The following is a 20,310-nucleotide window of genomic DNA, read 5'->3' as shown; positions in this document are numbered from 1 at the left end:
GTTACAATACAGTATTAAATATCTCATGCAACTTATTAAGTACCTAAATTTAAAAAATCCACAAAATATTGGCAACCCAGTACACAGTAAAGTACCGGTTATTCGACCTTATGCTCATGGCTGTTACCCAGCACCCGGAGTAGCTATTGCATATTGCTAGCCAGCTAGAGAAGAAAATCAAAATGTAAATTCTGAAGTACAATTTCCAGGCTATGTGTACCACATTCCCACCATGGTCTAAAATTGCAAGTTGAAGCCTCACATTGGGCACCATGTGTAAATTGCTTTTCTCCTGTGACGCACTCAGCCTGCAGCTCATTTTGCCTGCATTATACACCTACTTATAAGCTTTTAATTTTAGATGGCAACAGCCAAATCTTGATGTAATTGCCACACAGCTTATCATGTAAAAAGGAAGGACATATTGACAGAATTTAGTCCACATTACTCTGCAATAAGGAACCTCTGCTAAAAATCCAATTCCTATGATTGCCTCCCAATATTTACAGGTAGGATGGAAAACGATCCTTGGATATGTAAGCTACTGGCCAGAGGACTACACTCATCCAGGAAATTTAGTAACAAAGCTGTAACACCATCTCCCAGATTCAAAGGGGGAGTGTGAATTGGAATCACAATTTAGCCAATGGAATTAGAGTGCCTTCTACATACAATCCATGGTATCCCAAGACCTCCATTAGCCAGACTCAACACTGATAGGATCATTAGAAAGCCCTATGGCTGCTGCTTCATCAAGGGAGCAGGACTGACCATGTACGTGTACTAGGGTCACTGAAATATTCCTGTTATCACTGAATAATGTGCTTGGTGACATCCTGAACTAGTACCTGTCACAAGGTAGCTGTAAATGTGTGCTGAATAATAACGAATATGACAACCTTTGGTCAAAACTTCAAAATTAAAATACCTTATAAATGGGAAGTGTGGCTAAAAACACCAGCTTCCTTCCTTTTGTGAAGTCTGCAAATGTCATCAGAATGCCACCCTTGTTGGCTCTTCTATCCAGACACTGCTGCTACCAATTATTGCAGGAACATTGCATGTTAGAAAGGCAGATGGCCTTTTGCAAATTCATGCATGGAAGGGGCAAATGTTTCCATGCCAGTAGGCACTCAGGCTTGTCACTATTTCTCCTGAACAGAGTTCATCCGAGGTACCTCCTCGGATGTAAAATGCATTGCCTAGGATAACCATTTCCAAAAGAATTCTATTATTTCATTTTTAAAGGCAGAGTGAGTTTCTCAGTTATAACAATAAAAATAAACATGCACAAGTGAGGTTTTTAAAAAAATTCACAATGCAATACAGCTATTATGGAGGTCCTTCAAAACTCAGAACAGAATATAATCCAACCATCAGACTACTAGAGCTAATAATCAAAGGAAATGAGGTCAGTGCACTAAAAAGATACCATATCACCCTGGTTTGGTTGCTTTTTGCATTTCTATTAGATTTGTTCATTGTGTGTGGGGGGTTGTTTTATTTTGATTTGATTTTTCGAGACAGAGTTTCTCTGTGTAGCTTTAGAGCCTGTTCTGGTACTCACTCTGTAGACCAGGCTGGCCTCGAACTCACTGAGATCCACCTGCCTCCGGCTCCCGAGTGCTGGGATTAAAGGCATGTGCCACCATTACCCAGCTCAATGTGTGTTTTACCTGTGTGTGTGTGTGTGTGTGTGTGTGTGAGAGAGAGAGAGAGAGAGAGAGAGAGAGAGAGAGAGAGAGAGAGAGAGAGAGGGAGAGAGAGTGCTGTGCCCATGAGGACAAAAGAGCACATTGGGTCCCTGGACTTGGAGTTATAGGCAGCTGTGGGCTGCCCCATGTGGGTGGTACGAACTGAACTCGGGTCCTCTGAAAGAGCCGGTTGCACTCTCAACCACTGAGCCATCTCTCTCCAGCCCCTATTGTGCAGTTTTCTAATATTTTGCTTTTATGATCTTTCTTCCCCTGCTATAATAAAAGTGTTACACAATATAGGAAACTGTAGTTTTGTTCATGAGCTATTCATAAACTGAGAATGTCGAAAGAATTGCAAGCACCAAATTTTTGAGTGATGTGAAGTAAGCGCCTGCCAATTAAGAAGACGTTCTCTCTTACAGTAAGCTGCAGCCCGTTTATCCCTTCATCTCTCACAATTTTTACTTTTCTAAGCTTCAGTCATGGAAGAGAATGTCCAAGCCTAGCTAACATTGTGAAAAGACAGTACTCTGGGAAAGGTGTGCCACAAAGGAATTCTAAAGTCTTTATAACTGGTCCCTACTACAATGCTAAGATTCCGTCTTTCATTTCCAAAGTAGATGACTGCTCTTAAGTCAAGATGGAATAGCGCCACCTGCTGTCTGCTGACCCCACTAGCATGCCTCTCTAAAATTTGAATAGTTGTTGAACTTTGCTGTATTTCCCACATTGTCACGGGAAATAATTCATCTGGCAATCTATTTCTCCCTCTCCTCGTCAGTTTCTTTTTCTGAGATCGTTTTTGTGGATTAACTGAAGACTTTGTCTTCTAGTGTATAGTAACTTTCAAATGAACTAAGCTAGCTTACCTGAGTTTATTCTATACAAAAAATAATTTTGGAACATAAAAAAAGAGTTTGGCTGATTGATATGTAACTTATGTAAATGTGCCACAAAGCAATGGAGTGGTCCATACATGGGAATGTAGGAGATGTTATCTCTGGAAGCTTAAGAGTTGAGGTTGTGAATTCTACTTTTCCTGGTGTTTTAAGCACTTGAGATTATAACTAGCCATCGTGATTTTTATAAATAAAAACATCTTGCCCTGTCTGCATAACTGGTTATAACATCCACTGCTCACCACAGTGTGTGGCCCTTCTGACTACAAATGTCAATGGCCCATCCAACAAGTACATTCCTGCTGTGTATGAGATTGCCTTACAGAGGGTGATGATTCGGGAGAATACCAAACAGACAGACCCATTTCTTCAAGACAGTTTTGTTCCAGTTGATAGTTGTTCAGTTGTTCAGCCATGGGGTGACTAGGGGAAGAGGACAGACCATCCTTGCCTTCACTGCCAATGGCATCCAACGGAAGAGAAATAAACAAGAAACGTGACAGATGAAATATGTAGTATATTGAGCTGTACATAGACTATGCTCTTCCCATGAATTCTTTTACTGAAATCTGAACCCTCAGTACCTACAACAGTGAACTTCATCTGGAAGTAATTTCACTGCAGGGGACAGTGAAATCAAATGGGGTGTGGCTATCCTGTAATCCAACATAACTTAGCCTCTGTGAGTTGGGGGGAGGCGTATAGACACAGGCATATCCACCCAGGAGGACTGCATGTGAAAATGAGGCCTGAGATCTCGGTGGTACACTGATTAGTTAAGGAGCATCACAAATGCCTGACAGGCCTGGGGCTGGAGCTCAGTGGAAGAGCACTTTCTAGTATGTTTGAGGCCCTGAGCTCAATCTCCAGCACTGCAAAAAGAGAAGGAAAGTCACCCAGAAACTGTCAGGAGCTAGGAGAGAGGTGTGAGCCGATTGTCCCTCCCAGTCTACACAAAGAACCAACCCGACTCCTACCTCAAACTCATGTATCCAGCCTCCAGAACCCTAAGCCACCTAGCTTTTGGTACCTGGCTATTGTAGCCTTAAGAAACTAATAAAATAGGAATGAGTCTATGAATAAAATGTAATATATATACATATATATACATATATACATATATATATATATATATATATATATATATATATATATACTCTTCAGAAAATGGTGGTTTAGAGGTAGAGTTTACATGACACTGTGAGTGTGCTACACATAGACTTAAAGATAACTATGGGATATGTGAATTTCATCTCAATTAAAAATAACAAGTGACGCCGGGCGTTGGTAGCACACACCTTTAATCCCAGCACTCGGGAGGCAGAGGCAGGCGGATCTCGTTGAATTCGAGGCCAGCCTGGTCTCCAGAGCGAGTGCCAGGATAGGCTCCAAAGCTACACAGAGAAACCCTGTCTTGAAAAACCAAAAATAAAATAAAATAAAATAAAATAAAATAAAGGACTGTTCTTTTCTAGTGAAAGACAGAAAAGAAACTGATCCAGGAGAAAGGAGAGATGGGGAGGAAGTCGGAGGAGTAGAGGAAGGGAAACTGTAATCCGGATATACTGTATGAGAAAAGAATCTATTTTCAATAAAAAGGGGAAAGAATTATAAAGTAGAATAAAGGAAAGAAACACCATAAATAAATAAATAAATAAATCTATCATTTCTTTCACTGCTGCAAATTATAACCCTTTCTAACATTGAAAACATGCCAGATGTTGGTCAATTTCATCAAAACCAAATACCTTCTGCTAGGAATTGTCTCCTGCAGAAGGGCTCATCTAATATGAGCATAGGTAGTGCAAGTGTGAGGCTACACATTTCTGCTGTTTGGCTGAATCATTCTCCATGAAATAGCTTGTACATGTTCAGAATGCTAGTCTGCTAATTATTCTCCCAGGAATGAAATCTCACAACAAAATAGAAAGGTCTTTGAACTGTGGGGCAAAGTAATGTGCTACTCAGTGTGACACCGCCAATTACATTTCCTTACTCCTTGTTGCTTAGGATAAAGTCTGATTCCAAAAGAAATGTTTCCTTCCTCCTGTCTTTGCACGTACTCTCTGGGAGCTTGGCAGGTGGTGAATCGTACACTGGCTAGTCTAGCAGTGTGCAAAAGGAAACTGAGAGGAACAGTTCTTCCATGAGCTCTTTTCCCCCACTCGGAGATCTTTGCCCTCATGTGCAAGACCTCTTATCTATCAGAATTGATTTGGAAATCATCTTCTTGTCATAGAATAGATAAGTATCTGATGCTTCCTCATCTTTCCTTTTGGAGTATTCCGTCGCCATACTCTAAAACTAAACTTAATGGGTTGAAATGAATTAGTAGGCATAATTCCATATCATCTAATTCAATGTAACCAAACTTTTACCAATTCAACAAGTAATCATCAGAAAATTAATGAAACCCTTTACTATTTTAGTTAACTCGGAATGAATGAAATCTATAGTGTATCTTACACCTAACAAAGGATCTCAAATTAGCCATATTTCAATGGCCATATTTCATGGTAGCTAGTGGCTACCATGCTGGTCTATGTAAGTCTTGAAATATGCTCTCCTCTGTCGGCCTTAGGAGAGTCTGGATTTTAAAAGCCTAATGGCTTGGAGTCAGGTGTGGCGGTACACTCCCATACTCAGAACACTTGGGAAATAGAGGAAGACAGTCAAGAGTTCAAGATCACCCTCAGATACATAGCAGGTGGGCCACATATCTCCTTGAAAATAGAGCAAGAAAGAGTAATAATAAACTATTAATGAATGTTTTAAGTCACAGAAATTACTCAAAAGCTGTGATCACTACTGACAAAGTCCTTATGGTACACCCTTGTGTACATTAAATGGCCAGAACTTGGTTTCGTGTTGATTCATAAAGGCAAGAACTGTAAACAGCTACAGTGTGGTCCACTAGCATATCAGAGTGTACTTTAACAGAAGCTAGGATCTAATCATTTTCCCCTGTTTTCAAGATTATGAGCTGAGGCTGGAGAAGCCCAGTTGTTAAAGCACTTGCCTTGGAATCATAAAGAGTTGAGTTCGATTCCCAGACCCCACTTCCAAAAAAGTGACGTGGGTTGCACACACTTGTAACCCCAATACTAGGCCAGACCACTCGTCCATCAGCCTACCTACTTGGTAACTTCCAAGCCAGTGAGAGACCCTGTCTCAAAAACTAAAGGTGAACAGATCCTTTGACTTCCACATGTATTGCACACGGGCACACACGAACACATAGGTAAGTGAGGAGAGGTGGGGGGATGGATCTAAGGTCTCCCAGATCTCTATGGACATCATGTGTCACTGGGCCACACAGAAGGGAGCAAGGCATCATTTCCTGACTCTGATAACCACCAGTTCTCTCCTGTGCATGGTAAATCCTGCAAATGACAAGATACTGTCACTTTAGCAACCCAGAGGGTGTAAAGGACACGGGCTCTGGCACTATGCTCTGGGTGGCCTCTCTCTTTTGCCAGAGGCATTCCCTGGACATGCCTCCCTCACATGCAGCCATGAAGTCCAGGCTGGGGTGATTACAGGAGCATTGCCAAGGTTCTGATTGAACTGGTTTCAATATTGATGCTGGGCTCAGCTTATCTTTGCACTTCTCCCTTGCCTCAACAAAACGGTCAACTGGAGAAAATAAACTACTGAAAATAATTCAGTCCAGTGCTGACACAGCCTATTTGAACCTGCCAGCACAATCATTCAAAATGTGCCCCATGCAAACCAATAAGCCAATGTTTAAAATGGCTGAAGTTGAAATTGTGCCTCAACTGTCAGCAACTTGATGAGAAATACATAAAGGATTTTGCTTCTCTATTTCAGGACTTTTGCTTTCAGTGAGCAGAAAAAAAACCATTTCCTATTGTGTGAGACAGACTTATTTTAACTATATATTTAAATTCTTCAGATGGTTGATTTCTATTGTACATCTTAATTTCTTGCATCTTATTTATAAATGAGCTCTTTATTAGAAAAAAAGACAAAGTGGTTACATATAGTCCATAGATTCCATAATGAGTAAAATTTAATTGAGAATGATTTCCCTCCTTTTATTAAACATAGGTTCTTTTCTCATAAAATGTAATCTACATAGTTTCCCCTCCCTCTGCTCCTCCCAGCTCATCTCCACCTCTTCTTCCATCCTTATTAAGATTTTTAAAAATGAATATAATTTATTATTCAAAACTTAAGTTCAATATAAATACAGGGTCAAAAGTAAGGAGCTGGGCATGGTGGCTCACACTTGTAATCTCAACAACTGGGAGGTAGAGGCAGGGCTGATACAAAACCCTGTCTCAAAAACACAAAAACAGAAACAAACAAAAATGAATTGCTTATTATTTTACATATCTTTAGCCTGAGTCCTTCATGAAACATAGCACACATCAATACTACAGCGAATTAACTCCAGACCTTGTGTAACAAACAATCATGAATATTTAGAGGATAGCTCCACCCAAGTTTTCATTTCCTGTGAGAATAAGGAAGAGGAGATTACAACGTTTAGTTTTATCACCCAACATGGCTGGTGAATTGTTTTTATTGTGTCTATCTCTGATTGCTTCATGTGAGTTTGTATGCATCCCTCCATAGCCATCACAGCCTATTGTGTATTTCACATTTACAAATACAATCCTCTTGAGCCATATTCATTTAGTGTGCACGGCTCTTTTGTAGCACCCAATAGTTAGAACTATGAAAGCATCTTTAAAAGGAACACCTGTCTCAAAATTAAGAAATGAGGACATAGCAATCTATATTTAAGAATATGTAAGCAACCCACAAGAGAATTCAAAGTAGACAAAGCTAGAGACACTCTCTCTCTCTCTCTCTCTCTCTCTATATATATATATATATATATATATATATATATATATTTCTCTCTCTCTCTCCCTCCCTCCCTCCCTCCCTCCCTAGAATTCAGGATTGAGTGTGGAAAGTGAAGAGACAGATTCCAGAAAAAACTGTATAGAAAATGTTCCATAAAGTTGAAGTTGTCACTAACAACACCACTACTGGCACTGCTGCTATCATTATAAGCTTGTACACATTAACATTTGAAAACATCTAGGGAATTTCTTTGACTTACTTTCCATTGTTTTAAGCAAACAAGTTGCAAATATGTTGACTAGCTTGGAATTACTAAGATTTAGGACTGTGAGATTTCTATTTCTGATTCAATATTCTCACTAACGGTCTGGGTTTTCTGTTTCTTCCTGCTTCAATATTAAAAGAATGTATTTGTCCCAGAATTTATTCATTTCCTTTAGGTTATCAAATTTATTATGTGGCTGTCAGAAAATCTCTGGATACCCTTTGTGTTTCTAGGCCTCATTCTTCTTCTCTAATTTGTAATCTTTTTCCCCCTCAATCCTGCTTATCCTTTGAGTAAATTCTTCCTTTCACTGATTCGCAGTTGTTTAATACCCATCTATTTATATAGATTCCAAAGTTTTTCTCATTATTGATTTCTACTTTCATTGAATTGTGGCCAGAAAGATATTCAACACAATTTAACTTTTTTTTTGTGAGCCTAGCCTTTAATGGCTGAGCTATCACTCCAACCCTACAATTTAACTTTTTAAAAAATTGTTGAGACATTCCTGATGGGAAGCAGTCCGTGTGCTGTTCAAGAGAATTACTGTTCTGAAGCCGCTAGATGAAATGGTCTGTGGATATTTGTTAGGCCTGTGTGGTCTAGGGTGCAGTTGAATTCTGCTGTTTATTTTCTAGTTTTCAGTCTGAATGATCTATCCATTGATGAAAGTAGAGTTTTAATCCCTTCTACAATTCTGTATTTGAATCAGTTTCTCCCATTAAGTTTGTTAATATGTATTTCATATATGTAGGTACTTTGATAAGGTACACACATTTAAAGTCAGTGTTTCTCTTTATTGTTATATAATGGAATTCCTAGTTTCTTTTTATTGGGTTTTATTTTTCAATCTATTTTATCTGAAGTAAGTATGGATGCCCCTCCTGTCACTTCGATTCTACTTCCATGGGTCCTTGGAGACATTGCTGCCCTGGAACAGGCTATGGAGATGAAGCTGGCCTTGAACTCATAGAGATCATCCTGCCTCTGCCTCTTGGGTCATGGGATTAAAGGTGTGTGCCAAACACATCCAGCCAAAGTGAGTTTCTTATAAGCATTCTATAGTATGGAGTTTGGCTTTATTCATTTGGTCACTCTATGCCTTTTCATAAATAATTTGATTCATTTGTATTTAAAATAAAGTACGACTAAGCTTTCCTACCATTATTTTCTTACTTACTAACTTTGCTGTGATTCCTTTCTTTCTCCGTGTAGTTATAGTGTCTTTCTCAAGCAGTGTAATAGCTTGATTCCTTGCTTATAATTTTTTGTTATATCAGAGATCTTTGCTTTATAATTACCAAGATCATTATAAAAACATACCCTGATGTTCCTTTAAATTGACAACTATAATGTTGTGATCATGACAATTTGAAAAAAAGAGAAGGAAGTATTTATTTAAAACTCCAGCCGGGCGTTGGTGGCACACGCCTTTAGTCCCAGCACTCGGGATGCAGAGGCAGATGCATCTCTGTGAGTTCGAGACCAGCCTGGTCTACAAGAGCGGGGCTCCAAAGCCATAGAGAAACCCTGTCTCAGAAGAAAATAAAACTCCATCCTTGAACTCCATCCATCCTTGTCTTTTAAATATTTCTTCCCCCTTTTAAGGCATGCTTTTATGTATCCTGGCTTTTTGTTTATTGAAATAGGCTCTTCCTTTGTAACCCAGGTTGGCCTCGACCTAAGAAAGAAGACATGTGTTATTTCTATGAGTGAATGTGTTTTTGCCCCCTAACATAATGGTTATTAGTCCATTCAGTCTCTTATCAATATTATAATTTTATTTTTATTTATGGTGTCTATGCATCACTTTTCTGATGGGGAATGTACTTCTGTGTATGTTCATCTTATTGATTGTTGAATAAAGCACTATTTAGCCAATGAGGCAGCAACTTAGATGGGACTAGGAGTCAAAGAGGATTCTGGGAAATGTAGTAGAGAAGTGGTGATCCAGGCAGGAAGTGACATAGCAAGGAGACTCATATTTAAGCAAGGACAAGCAGGAAGTGGCCCCTTTTCCCCTCAGCTCTTCCTCCAGATTTGCAATTGATCCACCGGCAAGGGAGGATGCCAATGGAAGGCGTCTGATAAGATAAGTCTTATAAAATATATAGATTTATGATAATTAAGACTGAGCTAGCAGATGAGAAATCCTAGTCATTGGCCAAGCAGCATTTGTACCTAATATAAGTCTCTGTATTGTTTTGTCCATCCACATGGCAGGCGGTCTCCGCCAGCCACCTGAGTTCTGCCTGCCACACTTGGGTGGCTTTTGGCGGAAAGATTTATCGTAACACGTTTCTTTATTGGTTCCTGTGTTGAGGGACCTCTAGTCATCACTACTGTGCTGGCTGAACAATAAGCATGGGTGTGTAAGTTTCAGTGTGGTGTGCTGACTAGAATCCCTGGAGCTCTAGTCTTAGTCTTTTGAGGAATCTTCACCTGGTTTCCGGAAAGCAGGGCTCTAAGCCTTCTCTCTCTGCACATTCCTGACAGCGTTTTTGTCATCTCTTTTCTGAATGATAGCTATTCTGACTGAGGTGGGGTAGCACCTCGATACAATTTCAATTTGCATTTTTCTTATAACTAGAGATCTTGAATGTGTTTCCAAATATTTACCGACCATTTGCGTTTCTTCCTTTGAAAACCATCCACTTAACCCATTTATTGGTCAAATGGTTATTTTTTGGCTTTGATTTATCTAATTCTTTAGAGATTCTATATATTAATCCCCTGGAGGATGTAGAGTTGGCAAAGTCTTTGTCACACACTGGAAGCTGCCTCATCACAGTGCTATTTTTCTTTGTTGTTCAAAGGTATTTATTAAGAAATAAAAAGAGGAAGAGGGAGAAGGGATTGATATGTGAAACAAGTTTGTTCCTAATTTGAACTAATAAAAAAAATTTTAAAAAAAGAAATAAAAGGAGCTTGGGATAAAGATATCCTTTATTAGAAAAACACCAGCCAAACGCAAGCCAGAGCGTGCCAGGAGCAGCAGGCAGGGAGGCCAGAGAGAAGGGCTCCCATGTGCTTTGCCATCCCTTAAGAACCCCTCACTTGTCATCCTGACCTCACCTTGACCATGCCTTGACAGGCGTGGTCAGGCACACCTGTAGCCAGCCTCCAACAGGTGTGGCTAAAGGTATTTATTTTTTTATGAAATACCATTTGCTAAATCTTGGCATTATTGCCTGTGGTGTTAGAGTCCTCAGAAAGACTGCCAATGCCTATATCTAGAAGTGTTTGCCTAGGTTCTCCTCCAGTAGTTTTAGAGTTTTAGATCTTATATTAAAGCTTTTGATAAGTTCTCATTGATTTTTTGTATAGGGTGAGAAATAAGGATCCAACTCCATTCTTTTTATGTATTTATTTGGTTTTTTGAGACAGGGTTTCTTTGTAGTTTTGGGGCCAGTCCCAGAACTCTCTCTGAAGACCACTCTGGCCTTGAACTCACAGAGATCCGACTGACTCTGCCTCCCAAGTGCTGGGATTAAAGGTCTTAGCCACCACCAACTGGCTAACTTCATTCTAGCACTAGTTTGTTGAACAGAACGGGTTTTTTTCCCCCCTCAAATGTATATTTTAACACCTTTGTCAAAGACTAAGCTGCTGTAAGTGTGTGGGTTTATATCTATTCCACATTTGGTTTAGGGATACTACCCTGCTATTTTTGTTACTATGGCTTGTAGCATACTTTGAGGTCATGCATTATGGTATTTGAGATGTTTCTATATGAATTTATAAAGTTTTTCCTATTTATGTAAAGAATTACATTGTGTCCCTGTCAATGTCATCACTATTGTTCCTTTTCTGGAGTGATGCAGCTGTGACTGTCACATGACCTTCTGGAGCATCAGAATTCCCATCCTTGTGATAAGAGGCTGACTCACCTGCTGACTCGGGATGAAGGGAATCAAACTCCAATTATTTTCAACCGGTAAAAGGCCTGCTCTTTGCTGATGAAGATGGGACTCCTTTGGTCTGAGGGTAGAAGTGTCTCTTTTTACAGGGTTCCCGTGGCTTATATTTTAGATGGGGCTTTGGCTTTTCCTCCCATCAGCAGGACCCTAGGAGCTGGTGGCTCACGTTAGTCAAAATTGGGACCAAAATGTCTGCAGGAATGAGATAAGCCTCTGAAGGGCTCTGAAGAGTTCTGAGAGGCTAGAGAAGCTGAAATTCCCAGCAGCTCTGTGGATGCTGGTCTCCACCAAACTGCAAAACACACACACACACACACACACACACACACACACACACACACACACACACACACACACACACACGAGCCATGTATGCTAGCAACCAGGGACCCTTCCAGTGATCAAACCAGGCTCTCCTCTCTCTGGACTGACTCTGACCTTGTTGGCTGGTGAGTGTCAGCATCCTGGTTGTCACGGCTAAGCACAACTGAGAGGATGACCAGTTTGTCTTTATTACTCTCAAGAAGCATGGTGTTCAGGGAGCATCTGCTGCAAAGCCCAGCATCCACTCACTTCCCCACTAGTGGATATGGACATGGTGGCTTGCTGTGCCCTGGAAATTGGACTGGCAACCAACTTGTGCTGACTCTACTTGCCGTCTGAGAATGAACTCTGCCTCCAGATATCCGTGGTATTATTTAGAGTTAAACTGTGCATTTGAAAAAGACACCTGACTGTCTGCCTTAGTGATGGGTAAGTCCTGTTCAAGATAAACACCGCAACAAACACACTGCCACAAACCAGTAAAGCATAAAATGGTAGGAGAAATACCAAAGCAGCAAAGGGAAACAGAAAGTACCAGGGCTGAAGGTTGGTTTGCAACATGAAGTCCAGAGAGTATTCCTGATGGCACATGGCAGAATCACAAAATATTACTAACAAAGCTTCTAGAGGAGACAAATCTAGGTTTATACTGACCTCAGTAAAGAAGTGCTTCTCCTGCATGGGGCTCTAGTTGCATGTCAGAAGGGGCATTTGGAAGCAGTGTATGACAAAACAGTGGACAAACTGAACTTATAATGAAGGGTTCATTCGGGCCAGTGGGTGAAGCTCTTGATCCACGGTCACTTGGCTTGTCCTCTTGGTGCTTTGGTGAAGTAGAATGTAAGAGCATGAAAAGGAGCTAAGCTGCCCTTAAGGGACATCTGAGAACCAAACAAAAATGGGAGAGAGGGCCTGTGTCCTAATGTTCTCTTCTAGAGTATATTAGTTACTTCTCTCATCACTGTGACCAAATATCTGGCACAAAGGAACTTAACTGCCAAGGGAAAGTGGTGGGAGTAGACAGAGGAGGACCTGGACTGGGGGTGGATTTGATGAAGTCACACTGTCTGTGTGAAAGAGCATCCTGGAAAGAAGCTGTCTGCATAGGCTCATCTACTGATAAACTCTTCAATGACTCAGGAGGATTTGGGTGGTTGCTGATCTCATAGCCCAGTTATACTTTCTTTGGGGTTTTCTTCAGCCCTGTCAGGAGCCCTTGCCCACCTCTGTATCAGACCTAACATTCTGATAAAAAGACAGCAACCTTTACAATGTACGAAGCTCAGCAAACCCATCCCCCACCACTGGAAGAGCTAAGAATGGCATCAGATAACACCTGAGACCTATAGTTGAAATCCCTCTGTGCTGTGGAATAATCCTTTTGTACACTGTAAAAAACATATTGCTCTCATTGTTAATAAAAAGCTGATTGGCCGATAGCTAGGCAGGATTCTCAGGGCAAAGAATGCTGGGAAGAAGGGAGGGGCCAGAGAATCATGAGGAGATGTCATGAGACTCAGTGTGAGCAGGATGAGTACACACATTAGGTAAATGAGCCTGGGGCAGCACATAGATGAATAGAAATAGGTTGATTTCAGCTGTAAGAGCTGTCTGGAGACAAGCCCAAGTTATTGGCCAAGCATTTATAACTAATATTAAGACTCCATGTTGTGATTTGGGAATTCACCTCTGCCCACCGTGACCTCTGAGACATATAGCTGACATCCCTCTGCCTGCTGTAACTGCCTACTAAATGTTTCTATCATTGTGCTTTTAAAATGCCTTGGTTTATAACTTCCTCTGTTACATTACTATAAAAACTCCATGGAGATGCTTCCACACTGGAACATTATATTTGGGGAGACCTGCATATGTTTCCCACACCATGATCACTTATATTTGGCTCCAGAATAAACCATCTTTGAGATGAGAGTGGTTTCTTTCAATGACATATGCATATGTAAAATTCTCATACAATTAAAAGAAAGCAACTTAAATCCATCCACACTGAACCTCATAGAAGAGAAAGTGGGAAATACACTTGAATGCATAGGCACAGGAAACCACTTCCTAAATAGAACACAAGTAGCACAGACACTGAGATCGACAATTAATAAATGGGACCTCCTGAAACTGAGAAGCTTCTGTAAAGCAAAGAACACTGTCAACAAGACAAACAAAACAGCTCCCTACAGAATGCGAAAAGATCTTCACCGACCCCACATCTGACAGAGGGCTCATCTCCAAAATATACAAACAACTCAAGAAGCTAGACATCAAACTACCAAATAATACAATTAAAACTTGGGGTACAGACCTAAACAGAACAATTCTCAACAGAACAATCTCAAATGGCAGAAAGACACTTAAGGAAATGCTCACCATCCTTAGTCATCAGGGAAATGCAAATCAAAACAACTCTGAGATATCATCTTGATGGGGGAAGTGCTTCTGTGTATGTGTGTGTTTTATTGGATGATAAATAAAGTACTGTTTGGCCAATGAGGCAGCAAGTTAGGTGGGACTAGGAGTCAAGGAGGATTCTGGGAAATGTAGTAAAGAATTGGTGATCCACAGGAAGTGACCTAGCAGGGAAACTCATATATAAACAAAGGCAAGAAGGAAGTGGGCTGCTTCTCTTTTTCTCCAGAGTCGCCATGTGATCCCAGGATGAGGATGCCAATGGAAGGTATCCTAAATAAGATAAGTCTTATAAAATATATAGATTTATGATAATTAAGACTGAGAAATCCTAGTCATTGGCCAAGCAGCATTTGTACCTAATAGAAGTCTCTGTGTATTATTTGGGGCCCTAACTCGGCGGGCAGAACTTGGGTGGCTGGTGGAAAGCACCCACATGGCGGTAGAGCTCAGGTGGCTTTTGGCAAAAAGATTTATCATAACACCATCTTATAGATCAGGATGGCTAAAATCAAGAACACCAATGATGACTCTGGTTTGACAAATCGGGAACCTGCATAACACTGAACTAGACTCCCTGAATATATGTGACAATAGTGTGACTGGGACAATTGGGACCACTGGCAGTGGGTCCAAGATCTAACCCTAATGCACAAACTGACTTAGTGGAACCCATTCTATAAGGAAGAAATACCTTTGCTTGACCTAGACACAGAAGTGTGGGGAGTGGGAAGGTGCCTTGGTCCTGCCTCAACAAGATGATGGAATAGACTCCCTAGGGGAGGCCTTACCCTCTCTGAGGAGCAGATAAGGTGGCAGGGGTGGGAGTGGGAGAGCAGAAGGAAAGGAAAGAGGGGAACTGGGATTGGGATATAAAATATAAATGAATAAATTTTAAAATATTTTTTAAAAAGAAACAACTTAAAGGAGGAAGAGATTATTTTGGCCCTCAGTTTAAGTGGGCACAGTCCCTTCCATGTGTGTGTGTTGGGGAGAATAGTGGGATTTATGATAATGAGAGCATATGGCTAAGACTGCTCTCATCTTCAAGGGCCAGAAAGCAGAGCCCATCTACATGCTCCAACAACCACTACCCATAACCTAACATCTTTCAGCCAGGCTTCAGCTCTGGGAGGTTCCCCTACAGTGGCCATCGGTGTGGGAGCAACTGTTCAAAGTTCATTAGCCTAAGGGTAATATTTCACATTCAAACCATAACAGGAAGACAGATAAGTCCCCAACAACATCACTGTTTTGATTCAGCCCCCACTTCATCCTCCCAATAGTTCCATCCCCTAGGACCACACCTCCAATGCATCAATATCCAAACCATCACTGCCGTACTATTAGATAGAAAGATTCCTGAGACGCGTCTTCTTCAAATGACACCAAGTCCAGACAGGTTGAAATAATTAGTATGCTCTTGTTTCTTGCTTCTGTGGCCACAGGTTTGAAGGGAAATACAGGGTAGACATGAGCAGAGACCAAAAGAAAACAAGGGAATAGGGTAGAAAAGAAGAGTTTCATGTAAGCCACAGGAAAATATATTAGTAAGAAATAAATATCCCATGGTATGGAGCACATCATATTTTTGCCCACTGTGCAAATGGCACAGTTGGTGCAGAGATACAGTCAAAGCCAAGCTAATGACTGCTTGAAAATGCCAGAAGGGAATCCATTCTCCCTCAGGCCTTGGGAAACAGCACTTGCTATTTCACATGCTGTTGGGTTTTACAGTCTTAGGTAATACCACTGCAAAATTTCCCTCAGGGCAGAGAGCATCAGGATGGAGTTTTGCAGAGGAATGTGTTGTTCTCTAAATCCCCTCACTCCTTGGAGCTCTGCTTTCGGCTTCTTCTGGGCCCGCGCATTTCTCAGAAACAAGTGTTCTTTGGATACAGTCCTGTGAGTGCAAGCCAGCAAGTAGGAGCAGCTGGCGCCACTGCCCCTCCCATCTGACTGAAAAGCTGCAACAGCATGAACCACTGCTCTCTCCTCCATCTCCATATTGTGCCGCAACCATCCCCCCTCACCATACATAAGCCTAAGGGGCTCCCCAGTATGACATGGCAAATGTATAACATTGCAAACTGTTCTGACTGAATTTGTAGCCAGTGACATTGTTTCAACCTGTTCTCCTCATGGTGTTGCATCTATCTGTCAATCAACATGAGTTTCCAGACCTTCTGCATAGTCATGATGCAGGATGGCCATGAAATATGCTCTTACCTGGGCCATGAGTGCTCAGACATTTGGCAACACTTTCTTACTGAGGATTTTTCTCAATGAGATTGACATCTTAGCCAATTTACTAAATACCGTACATCTCTTCAAACATGGGTGGGCTTCACCCAACTATTTGAAGACAGGCATACAAAGTCTAGCCTGCCGTAGTGACCCTTTCCTCCTACCAGTTCAACTGAAACCCCGCCTTCACTTGGTTTATCAGCATGTACCTTTTATTCTAGAACTATATCACTAGTTCCTTTGTGAGTCTTCGGCCTGCTGACAGTAGATGCTGGACCTTGTCAGCCTCCATAATCATCAGAGCCATTTCTTTACAACTATTGTGTGGCATTTTTTCTTCATGGAATAACCTGATGACATCTAGGAATAGAGATTACCTTGTTCCAGTAGCCATGGCTACTAATGAACAGAATACAGTGGTAGCCAGGTATATGGTAGCATAATGAAGCTAATGAACTCCCTAGTATAGGGGGATAAGAGAAGGTCACATGACCTTCACCTAAGTCTCCTTTTTGCCCTCCCCCTTCCTTCCTAGCCTTAAATGATCTTGGGAAACGCTAGCATATACAGTAAGGAAGACTCCATGATGCAACTTCCATTATGGTGACATCCAAAATGGGGTGGGAGTTTGCAGCAATTCAGCTGTTTTGAGGTCACCTACCCTCCTCTGAATAGCCCTCACCTGTACTCTGTGCGCAAGCCTAATAAACTCATTAGTTTCACAAGTTGGACTCTGATGAAATTGTATTTTGTTCTGATCTTTGTACCTATCTGAGCAGTATAGACATTTATTTTTTTTACTGGTCCCAGAAAAGTTAACGCACCAATAGCAAATCTCTTGGTTTGTACACACACACACACAGAGAGAGAGAGAGAGAGAGAGAGAGAGAGAGAGAGAGAGAGAGAAATCTCCAAGAGATACCTCCAGCTGATCTGTCTCTCCAGTAAACCCTCACTAATACACTGTGTATTTATAATCCAGCAAATTGGGTCATTGGGATCAGGCTGTGCCCTGCTCTAATTTAGTACTCACTGAGTAACACAATGGTTTTTTAGGCTGTGCCTTGTTGTCGGAAACTCCACTTGACCAACAAATCTTGACAACTTGAAGACGGAAGATGACCATGCACCTGGGTGGAAACATGAACACCACCACGTAGCACTGGGTATAGAAAGGTGCTAGTTTATAAATTTGCCAAGGCAAATTAAGACTGTAAGGACACTTGACCGTATTCAAAGCCTATCTGAGAAACCAGGCCCAGGAAATTACTGAATCTACCAGGTCAAGAAAAGTATAAAACTCCTTCAACTGGACCTCATAATGATATGGACACCCAGAACAGGGATGGTGACAGCACCCATCAACCTGTCATCTGACTCCTGGTGTGGACATCAAAAAACAACCCGTGAAGAACCCCAAACTGTCTCTGGGGATCAGTTCAGCTCATTCCCGCTATTGACATAGTCTACTCAATGGTCATCTATCCATCTGCCTAGTCACCCGGCTAAGACCTCTGTCCATCTCCTGTCCCTTCACCTGGACTCAGTCCCACCCTTGGACCTCTGCAGCTTGACTCATCACTGTGTCTTCACTCTTAGAGCTGTGACTCACACAATCAAATTCTACAGCAGCAGCTTGCAACCGCTGCCACCACAGACTCCATTTATACTCCCCAAATCTCTTGAAACTCTGTACTCCTCTGTGGTGCTCAGAGTGAGGCTGCACCCCATGGGTGAGGCTTGGTCGATAGTTTGTGTAGTTTGTGAAGGATTAAGAGGTGTGGCCTTGTTAGAAGAGGTGGATCGATAGAGATGGGTTTTGATGTTTCAAAAGTCCATGCCACTCCCAGTTAGCTTTCTCTGCCTTGCAGTTGTGTCTTGGAATGTAAGGTCTCAGCTAGGACCCCAGCGCCCTGCCTACCTGCCAGCTGGCATGCTCCCCACCATTAGGAATATGGACTCAAGCTTTCTGAAACTGTAAGTTCTATAAGTTGCCTTGATCGTGGTGTCTCTTCAAAACAGTTCAGAAGTAGCAACACAGCTGTACCATAGAACACAAAGGTCAGTGACAGCATGGATATTGGTTCTGGAAGCCAGAGGTTGAACCTAGAAGACCTGTAAGGTCCAAAGCAAACAGCCTACAGGGAAGCAGAATCCTTCAGCAGCTTCTTCCACCCACTTCTGCAGGGACCAGCCAAGCACTGCCGCCTCCAGTCCTGAACCTGTTGCTTCAGCACAAGGCCTGTGCTCATTCCACAAGCTGTCTGAACCTATGGGCGTCTTCCCTGAGTGACAATCACCTTTGTGATACTTATGAACAAGATCCATCCGCGTGCTCACAAAGGTGACAGGAAAAGTCCAAGACGGGTGTTATTTCTTTTATTCGTGTTGTCTCTAAATAGAATCACATTAAGGAAAACAGAAATGATAAGGCTGTATCAATACTTGTCTATATAGATGGACAGACACATATACACATGACCTGAATGTTATTTTTCTAATTACTCTACACCTACGATTTACATTGTGTCTCACCGTTAGCATTGTGTCTTCTATGAGCTTTGAGAAATGTTAAATGGCATGTATCTATCATTTTGATGTTATATAGAATAGTTAATTCATCTGAAAAACCCATGTGTTCTATCTACTCATCTTTATTTCTCCCTGGTCCTTGGTTGTCATTCATATTTTGTTTTACTGTTTCCGTGGTTTTGACTTTTTCAGAATGTTCCATATAGTAAGAATCGTATAGTGTGTAGATTTTTTTCATATTGGTTTCTTTCACTTAGTAATAAATATTTAAAGTTTTCCCTATGTATTTGTGGCTTGAAAGGTACCCCTTTTCAGCGGGGAAGAATAGGCCTTCGTTGGATATACCACAGTTTATTTGCTCACTTACCTGCTGTAGGATATTCTGGTAATTATGACTAACATTGCTATAAACATCCCATTTAGCTAAACCTTCCAAAAATATCTCCCCAAAGTGTCTTAGGGACTTTGCATTGGTGATTTGTTAGAGTTCCTGTCACTTCCGTTCCTCACAGCATTAGATCTTGTCAGTTCTTCAGATCTTTTCCATGCTGGCAGGTATTACACATCTTGCTCGTGTTTTAAATAACAGCTGAAATTCCCTGCCAATTAAGTCTTTTTAAAGCAGAGACAAGCAAAAATCAAAAATCAGTAACAACAATAATAAAAAACAAACTACCCATTATACCCATTGCCCTATCAGCCAAGTACTTTTCATATTTGGTGTATTATCTATGTATATGAATGCATTTCTCTCATTTTTCTTCTTCTAAAGCTATATGGAGATCAATTAAGCTAAAAGAAAACTCAACATGTTCATTTGTAGCAGAGTTAGAATTAATTGTAATAGTTTGCCCTTTGATCTGACTTTGGGAAACCAAGCCAAATGTCATTTAATTGTTATTTAATCCTTCTCAAAACATAGCTGTGTTGATGAATCACTCTGGGCTATTTATCCTGATATTTGATTATTCCAGACTGATGCCTAATAATTTTTTTATCATTTTCAATGGCTTCTCACTCTTTCATCCTGGGTGTCACATGTAACATTATGCTATTCCCACCCTACGAAATCCCTGCAATGGAAACCTTGCTGACCTGAAAACTGGCCTTTGACCGGCTATCCCCAACCTGCCATACCTGACAACCTCTTCCAAACAGCATCTTTG

At 41.2% G+C, this 20,310-nt stretch overlaps 1 long non-coding RNA gene across 1 annotated transcript; it reads left to right on the top strand.

Moving 5' to 3' along the window:
* The first annotated feature begins 14,552 nt into the window (after nucleotides 1-14,552).
* Nucleotides 14,553-20,082, top strand: LOC103159921. Its single transcript, XR_003481262.2, has 2 exons — nucleotides 14,553-14,633; nucleotides 17,669-20,082. It is a non-coding gene; the product is annotated as an uncharacterized LOC103159921 (long non-coding RNA).
* The last annotated feature ends 228 nt before the right edge of the window (nucleotides 20,083-20,310 follow it).

Source organism: Cricetulus griseus, assembly GCF_003668045.3.
Source record: "Cricetulus griseus strain 17A/GY chromosome 1 unlocalized genomic scaffold, alternate assembly CriGri-PICRH-1.0 chr1_0, whole genome shotgun sequence".
Classification (NCBI taxonomy): Eukaryota; Metazoa; Chordata; class Mammalia; order Rodentia; family Cricetidae; genus Cricetulus; species Cricetulus griseus.
This window is presented reverse-complemented; position numbering and strand designations above follow the sequence as displayed.